This window comes from Petaurus breviceps, unplaced genomic scaffold, assembly GCF_028583685.1.
Source record: "Petaurus breviceps papuanus isolate PSGF00001 unplaced genomic scaffold, PetGlider_PUasm1.0 38, whole genome shotgun sequence".
Taxonomy (NCBI): Eukaryota; Metazoa; Chordata; class Mammalia; order Diprotodontia; family Petauridae; genus Petaurus; species Petaurus breviceps.
The window spans coordinates 54,794,658-54,802,835 of record NW_027186304.1 but is presented as its reverse complement, the minus strand read 5'-3'; positions in this window follow the sequence as shown (position 1 = coordinate 54,802,835).

Genomic DNA, 8,178 nt, shown 5'->3' with positions numbered 1-8,178 from the left:
TCTATCTATCTATCTATCTATCTATCTATCTATCTATCTATCTATCTATCTATGTCCAACAGCTGCATTTAGACTCTGGTGACCAATGCTAAGGATGCAAACGTGGCAATGATATAGAACACACATACCCCCAAAAATTGAGTGGGAAACAAAAATGTTTCACTTATAAATGGATATACAGACACCCTGTACATTAACAGACTAGAAATTACAGGGCTTTGGTTTATGGTTCTATAGAAGCCAGATATGACATATAAATGATCTATTCCATTAACATTGTATCATTTTTTTGAATCTGGAATGTATTTTAATCAAAAGCCCCCCTTGAAATGGTCTCCTTTGTTGTATTTTCTTGTTGGCTCATTTTATCAACATCTGTTATGTTTATACAATATGAATTAAAACTGAGGAATGCTGTTTGTACTCAGCTACTTTTGTTGAGAGTGTAACATCCCAGGATTGGCAGTGTTTATGTAAATCAGTGTGGCTGACACAGCCATCATAAACAAATGAGGGAAATATAACAAACACATTGTTCAGGGAGGAAATGTTTGTTTTGAGAGTTGGCTTTGGTCTTACCAGATTGATGAAGAGTTGCTGATACTGGAGATCTGTACTGTGCTGATGCGCTAGGCTGGCCAGTGATGACAAGTCAGGGAATCTCTGCATTTGTCCTGCCAGATAGACATAAGGACCTACAAGGGCTGGGAGTGTGGTAGTCTTGGCATAGCTAAGGATTGTCTCCATGGTCACTCTTTGTGGCCTGAGTGGTTAAATGTACCCTGAGAAGTCTGGTGAGATTGACAGATGGGGGATATCTGCTACAGGAATTACACTGATTTGGGTTCACTCTAGGTTTTAGTGTCCCTTTCTGGAAAGCAATCACCTTGTGACCAAGGATTCAAGAAGAAAGGAAAGCATCATCGGATCCTAGGTCCAAATTCTTACCCTGAGACTTAGAATGAGCTCTCTCTGTCTCTCTCTCTCTCTGTCTCTCTCTGTCTCTCTCTGTCTCTCTGTCTCTCTGTCTCTCTGTCTCTCTCTCTGTCTCTCTCTCTCTCTCTCTGTCTCTCTCTCTCTCTCTCTCTCTCTCTCTCTCTCTCTCTCTCTCATTCCAACCCCCTCCCCCTCTCAAAACTACTAAAAAGTTTCAAAAGTCAGATTCTGTAGCAAGGTCAAACTGTTCTCTAATCTAACAACTCCATTGCCCTGAGTTTCTGCAACATGCAGAACCCACATTGGGATTAGGATAGGAGTGGGCCATCATAATGTCAGGATGCTTTCCTGAGGATTGGGTTTTTTTCACCACTTTCTATAACTCCATTTTAACACTATTTATTCTCTCTCACTGCCCCCATTTTTTTCATTCAAATAAGAGGGAAGAATAGAGACCCCAGCTGCTGTTGTATTCTTTTTAAGAATCATTACTCAGATACATTATGTATTTTTCATGTCATAAGCAGGTGAGAGCTACATGGAGAGGTTTTGGGGAGCCTAAGAGACTGTAGGAAAAGTCACATCAATTTTGTTAATTTTGTTGGATTCAAAGTGGTGAATGAAGGGCGACTGCATTGAAAGGGAGAAACTCTGGGTTCAAGACTTAATTCCGCACTAACTAACTATATGATTTCTAGGGAGGCACTGAATCTCTCTAGGCCCCTGTTTTCTCACGTATATTAAAAATCAGGATTTGGGGTGTTCTTTAGAGTCCTTCCCATTTCTATAGTTTCCATCTACTGATTCTCAATATTTTTCTTTTCACAGTCATTATAAGGAGTTCAATGATTGACTCTAATCTTATTCTCATATCATCTCTCTAGCAATGAAAAATGAAAAAAAGCTCTCAGATCATTTTGCAAATGCCATTACAAAAGTTTTCAGCACTGGTATTTGACAGCTCTGTAGATTGAAAGGCCAAAGGAGTCATGGGCCAGAGTAAAGGAGGTTCTACCCATGTGATTCCCAACATTTGTTACTATTACTAGAATAGAGTCAGTCAGAATTCCAGGACCAACCCTATGCAAAATTGTGAAGTCAGCAAAGTTTACATTTGTGAGCAAAGCTTATCACCTTTTTTTTTTAACTCCTCTGAGTAGTACCATTCCCCAACCTAGAGTCCTTATACTCTCTCCATTTATCTATAAAAACCTTCTTACCTGGGAAAGGAGATGGCAAATTCATTTATACTGTTGTAGACCAGGATCCTTGAAGCCCCAGGGCACTTTGGGTTAACTCTCTCACCCCCACCCCAGGGTTGTTGTGAAGCAGGATTCTGTGGAACAGACCCAGGGCAGTTTGATTTAATATTGTCCCCAGGTAAATTAACCTGAGACCCATCTATGGGATCTTTGAGCAACAATATGTAAAGAACACACTATGGATTATGGGAAGCTTCCAATACTTTCTCATTTTACTTGGGGGTCATTAAACATGTAATGCTTATCTGAGCCCTCAAGCTCAAAGGGATGCATTGCACCACATGTAGAACTATTCCCAGGATGTGATGTACTATGATATGAATTACTAACAAGACTTCAATGTCACTTTGACCTTGCATTTTGACAGAGACAAGAAACTTCTAGTCAAAAGAATGTATTCAGGGGCGGCTAGGTGGCACAGTGAATAGAGCACTGGTCCTGAAGTCAGAAGGACCTAAGTTCAAATCCAGCCTCAGAAATTTAACACAAAAACTAGCCATGTGACCTTGGGCAAGTCACTTAACACCAATTGCCCTACCTCCCTCCTTCCAAAAAGAAAAAAAAAGAATGCATTCAGAGGGTAGAATTTCAGTTATTCATTCATTCGTTGGGGCATTATTTATCAATTAGCTCAAACTCTGTAGAAGATTAAAAAGGTTCTCATGGAGTTTGTAATCTGGAAGGAGGATGCAACACATACACAAATACTCTACGTGTAATAAGAATAGACTACAAATAGAATAGGACAGCTAGGTGGCACAGAAGATAGAGTGCTGGGCCTAGAGTCAAGAAAACTCATCTTCCTGACTTTAAAACTGGCTTCAGATGCTTACTAGTTGTGTGACCTTGGGAAAGTCACTTAACCCTGTTTGCCTCAATTTCCTCATCTGTAAACAAACTGGGAAGGAAATGGCAAATCACTCCAGTGTCTTTGCCAAGAAAACCTCAAATGATGTCATGGAGAGTTGGACGTGACTGAACAACAATTCAGAAGAACATTCCCCAGCCTAGTGTCCTTATACTCTCCATTTATCTATAAAAACCTTCTTACCTGGGAAAGGAGATGGCAAATTCATTTATACTGTTGTAGACCAGGATCCTTGAAACCCCAGGGCACTTTGGGTTAACTCTCTCACCCCCACCCCAGGGTTGTTGTGAAGCAGGATTCTGTGGAACAGACCCAGGGCAGTTTGATTTACATATGTCCCCTTTTCCTTGACACAGGAGCTAAAGGTACACAGGTATTTCAATGATACATCCTAAGTCACATAGAGCCCATCAGGAGAGGAACTTGCCTAAGGAGGAGCTTGCTTAGGGGGAGGCTTGCTTGTAGGAAGGCTCTCACACCTTTTGGTCTTTGGTGCCTTCTGGCACTGAGCATATTAGTTGAAAACTATATATACTGGGCGGTTAGTATTTTATTTTGGGGCTTGCTCATGAGAATGACCTTTTGATTCTCTGTACAGGATTCTGAACAACCATTTGTTAAGAGCCCCCTGACTACTCAGAGGTTGGTGCTCTCCTGGTCCAGTGGTGTATGTAGGTGGTTGCATTATTTTGTTCAGACAGTTGGAGCCCTGTCTGCTAGATTCTTTCTTGGATGCTCACTTCTTTGTATTTATCTGTAACTAAAGGAAGATTGTTAATCACTTTAAATCTGTCTTTCCTTTAGAAAAGCAGATCAAAGAACCTGTGCTAACAGGCCATCGTGTGTATGCTAGGGTGCTTGCTAATAGAGGGACTAAGGACCATCATTTATTCCAGAGTAGGAAAATTCATTACCCAGGGATTAACTTTCTAGTGATGGTTTTCAGTTTGAAAATTTTAAATTTGATAATTCCATTCTGCCTATACCTATGGCTGATCCTAATGATACTCCTAAACAACAATCTCCACAAAGCCTTGATGAATGTGACCCTCAAATTAGAAAGCACTACTCCTAGGCAATAGACTAAACAGCTCTGCAAAAAAAAAACAAGAATCCACTGGCCATAAGCCTTAAAAATCTTGAGGTGAGGTACAAAATAAATCAGTATGTGATTTGAGTATACGTGAGTAAATGTATACAATAGTGTAATGGGGATAACACTAGCCCAAACACTTGATTTGGCCAAAAAGGTTAGTCATGCTTGACCTTATTAGATACAACATTCCAGGTGATCATGTTACTGGCAGGGGTGCATGTGCATAAGCCTAGAGTTTCAAAGCATTTCAGTTTTGTACATGTAGAATTACAAGTAAGGAAAATACGCCCATTACATAGAGCTCTTTACTTTCCTCCTAAGGTGTTTATTTAATTATCTTTTCTTCTAATTTATAAAATCCATGCTCTCAATTTAAAGTCACAGGATCCAAATAAAGATGGGTTGGCCATTTTTCTGAAGATGGAGTAGGAAAGATGGAATTGGATTGTTGTTCACTTGGAGAGTGCATTTTCTTTGGATTTCTCAAAAGGCAAAATTTCTCACAGCAAAAATAAAAAGTGGATATTTGTGGTAGCAAAGAACTGAAAACTAAATGCCCACTGATTGAGAAATGGGTACAAAAATGTAATGAAATGTTCTTATAAAGCAAAAAATGACAAATATGAAGGATTTTGAGAAATATTAAATGTTTTGTATGAGATCGTCAAGAATTAAATAAATCAGACCATAAGCATATACATGATGATGCCAATAATGTAAATTAAATGATCACTAAAAAGAAGTAAAACTTGAAGTAAGTGAAAAACCAATATGGTTTTTGGGAAAAGATAATGAAACATATCACCCTTCTTTTGACAGGGAAGTGGGAGACTGATAGGGCACAATGTTTCATATATTCTCATACGTAGTCACTATATTTTCTTAACCATTTTTTCTTTGCAGGGTTTCAACTCTCAATTAGTGAATTAGGAGATAGAAACAGAAATAGCTGTTAGACACAAATGAAGGTTATTGTTAATTTCTCTAAATAAACACATATATACTCCCCCAAAATGTAAGATGCATAATAGATAGAATATCTCAACCTTTCCCTCAACTAATATCATAAACAATCATCCAAGAAGGAGACAGGGATGGGAAAAAAATCTCTATTAGTGACTTTTCTAATGGTTGAACAAAATTTAGCACCCTCTCTCTTTCCGAGCTTTGTCTACCTCTGGGGAATAAGAGAGTAAATGTGTAACAGAAAGGGAGGAGATAGAACATTAGAAAAAAGATGCTATGGTCAAAGTCATGGATATCAGAGTGAACTGGCTGTGGTAGGGAGCTCCATGCCATTTCCTCCTGATGGGTCCACTCTCCCTGCTCCATGAGTGATGCACTAGCCATAATAAGATGTAGTCAGCGGATTTTATCAATGACAAGACTCCAAACAGAACAAGACTGTATGACAGGAAGTTTAGTTCACACCATATCCAAGGTAATGCCTCATGTCACAAATCCCAGGTCTTAAATTCCTGAGTTCACATCTAAAAGACTGGCCTTACTAGAAATATTAGGCAAACATTTTAGAGGAGATATTGTCATATGGTCTATAGTTCTTTACTTACCCACAGAAAGGGCAACCTTGGAGTTCTCAACAAGCCAACCAAAGTCCCTCTAAGATCTAGGTTTGGTGTGGTCTGAGAACTTTCTGAGGGCTGTAGGACTTCAGGAAAAGTTGCAAGTTCACTTAGTGAATGTTTTACAAAGCATTGTTTTGTTATTTGCATTGTTTCTATCTTAAAAGTAAAACTGTAAATAGTCTACAAGCATTCCTATCTGTCACTATAAGTCATTCAATTTCATTATGCCAAGGTCACATGACTAGATCTCAAGGAAAATTTGGCAAATTTCAGGAAGAGACTGGGTGCCCAGAAGGATGGATGCTTGGACATAATTCTGTTTGCATAAATTCACAAACCAGTGTGTCTCTGATTTTGCAAGATACTACAAAATTTGTGGTGTCATTACTGCAGATTTTTAAAAATGTATAATTTTATGTAATATAAAATTTCCTTACCCTGCACATGTTGCATGGCAAGTATAACATTTGTGAAGTAAACAAAACTTAACAAACACATGTATCACTAACATCAAAACATATTGACCCTGGATCTCACAAAGTTTTTTTTTTAATGACTGCCACTGTCCCATGGTATTGTCAACTGAAACATCCAATTTTTAGTGATTAATAATAATAACTAGCACTTATATAGTGTTTTAATATCTGCAAAGCACTTTACAAATATTATCTCATTTTATCTTCACAACTTTATCCCCTTGGGGGATAGGCATTATTATTATCATACCCATTTTGCAGATGAGGAAACTGAGGCAAACTGAACTTTAGTAACTTGTCCAGGGTCACACAGCTATCAAGTGTCTTAATCCTGATTTGAATTCAAGTTTTCCTGACTCCAGGTGTGGCTCTCTATCCACTGAACCAGTTAGCAATGTCCAGAAAAAGAATACTGTGTTGATTAGGAGAAACAGAAAGAAATAAAGTTTGATAACCACTGCCATAGATAGTGAGTTGCTACAAATACTCAGAGAGAGGTAGAGTTGGGACAAAGGAAGATTATCTACTCTGAAATTCACAGAGAAATTGGCAATTCCCCATATGGTGGGCAAGCTCCATAACTCCTAATATTGTTGAATTCTATCAGATTAGTGGCTATTAGCACTAGTTGGTAATTAAAAAGACATATTCATTAAAATCGTTCTGAGATTCGTTACTACCACCACCTAAGTAGAAAAACAAATCATTCATTAAGAAGAGTACTCAAAAAATATCAAAGGCTAACATAGTACATAAAGTTTTTCAAAGTACTTTGAATAGTCTCTCATTTGAGCTTCTCAGCAGCCTTATAAAATTCATATTTCAGGTATTTTTATTGCCATTTTTTAGAGGTGAGAACAGCCAGTGTCCGAGGAGGAATTAAAGCCCAGGTCTTTCCTAATTCTTCATCCAGGGCTCTTTCCACCAAACAACTGAGGCCCCACAGACACACAGTATTGGAGAAAAGTTCTAGTGTATGGCAAGCAACTTCTGTGGGATATAAAAATCCCGATATTCAATCGTTCCTCTTTCCTCTTCCCTTTTCACCTCCCACTAAGCAGCAAATGGTCATTGCTGCTAGTTTCAAAAGGGCAGTAGATAAGCCCTCTTATTTCTCAGTCATGTCCAACTCTTCATGACCCTGTGGAACATGGGATTTTCTTGGCAAAGATACTAGAATAGTTTGGCATTTTCTTCTCCAATGGATAAAGGTAAACAGAAGTTAAGTGATTTGCTCGGGGTCAAATAGCTAGTAAGTGTCTGAGGCTAGAATTGAACTCAGGTCTTCCTGACTCCAGACCCGGTTCTCTCTCCACTGAGCCAACTAGCTCTAGCTTCCTAGGCCCTCTAGTCACTTAACCTCTGTTTGCCTAATCCACTGGAGAAAGAAATGACAAACCACTCTAGTATCTTGGCATACAGAGTGACCAAGAGTCAGACATAACTGAACAACAAAAGCCTTCTTGTAGCTGCACGAAAATCAGGGACAGGTAAGTCAGCTGATACACTAGTTTGATCAGGCAGTGGTAGAAAAGCTATATATCCTTTTGCCTATTGATTTACTCAATACCAGAAGATAATTATGTAACCCCGGGCTGGTATAGGCACGCCCAATTCTAACATGGAACCTGCTATGTTCTCTACCACACTGGCTGGGGGGAGGGGCAGAGCAGAGGAAAGACCACTTCTGATTAGTTGCCTGTTTCTTTAAAAGCAGTGAGACCATGCCATTTTTAGGCTGTGTTCTTGGCCATTCTTATCTGCTGGGTACCATGAAGACCATGAACTGAACAGGTGAAAAGGGAAGGAAAATCCTTCCCCTACTCCCTCTGACTCTGAGAAATGGGCCCAAGAGTGTTTGTTTCTGTTCTGTATTATTTGTCCTCGGTTTCAGGTGCCAAGATGATCCTCACAGGTATCAGGAGGTCTAGCCATGGGAGCAGGTGGAGTGGTG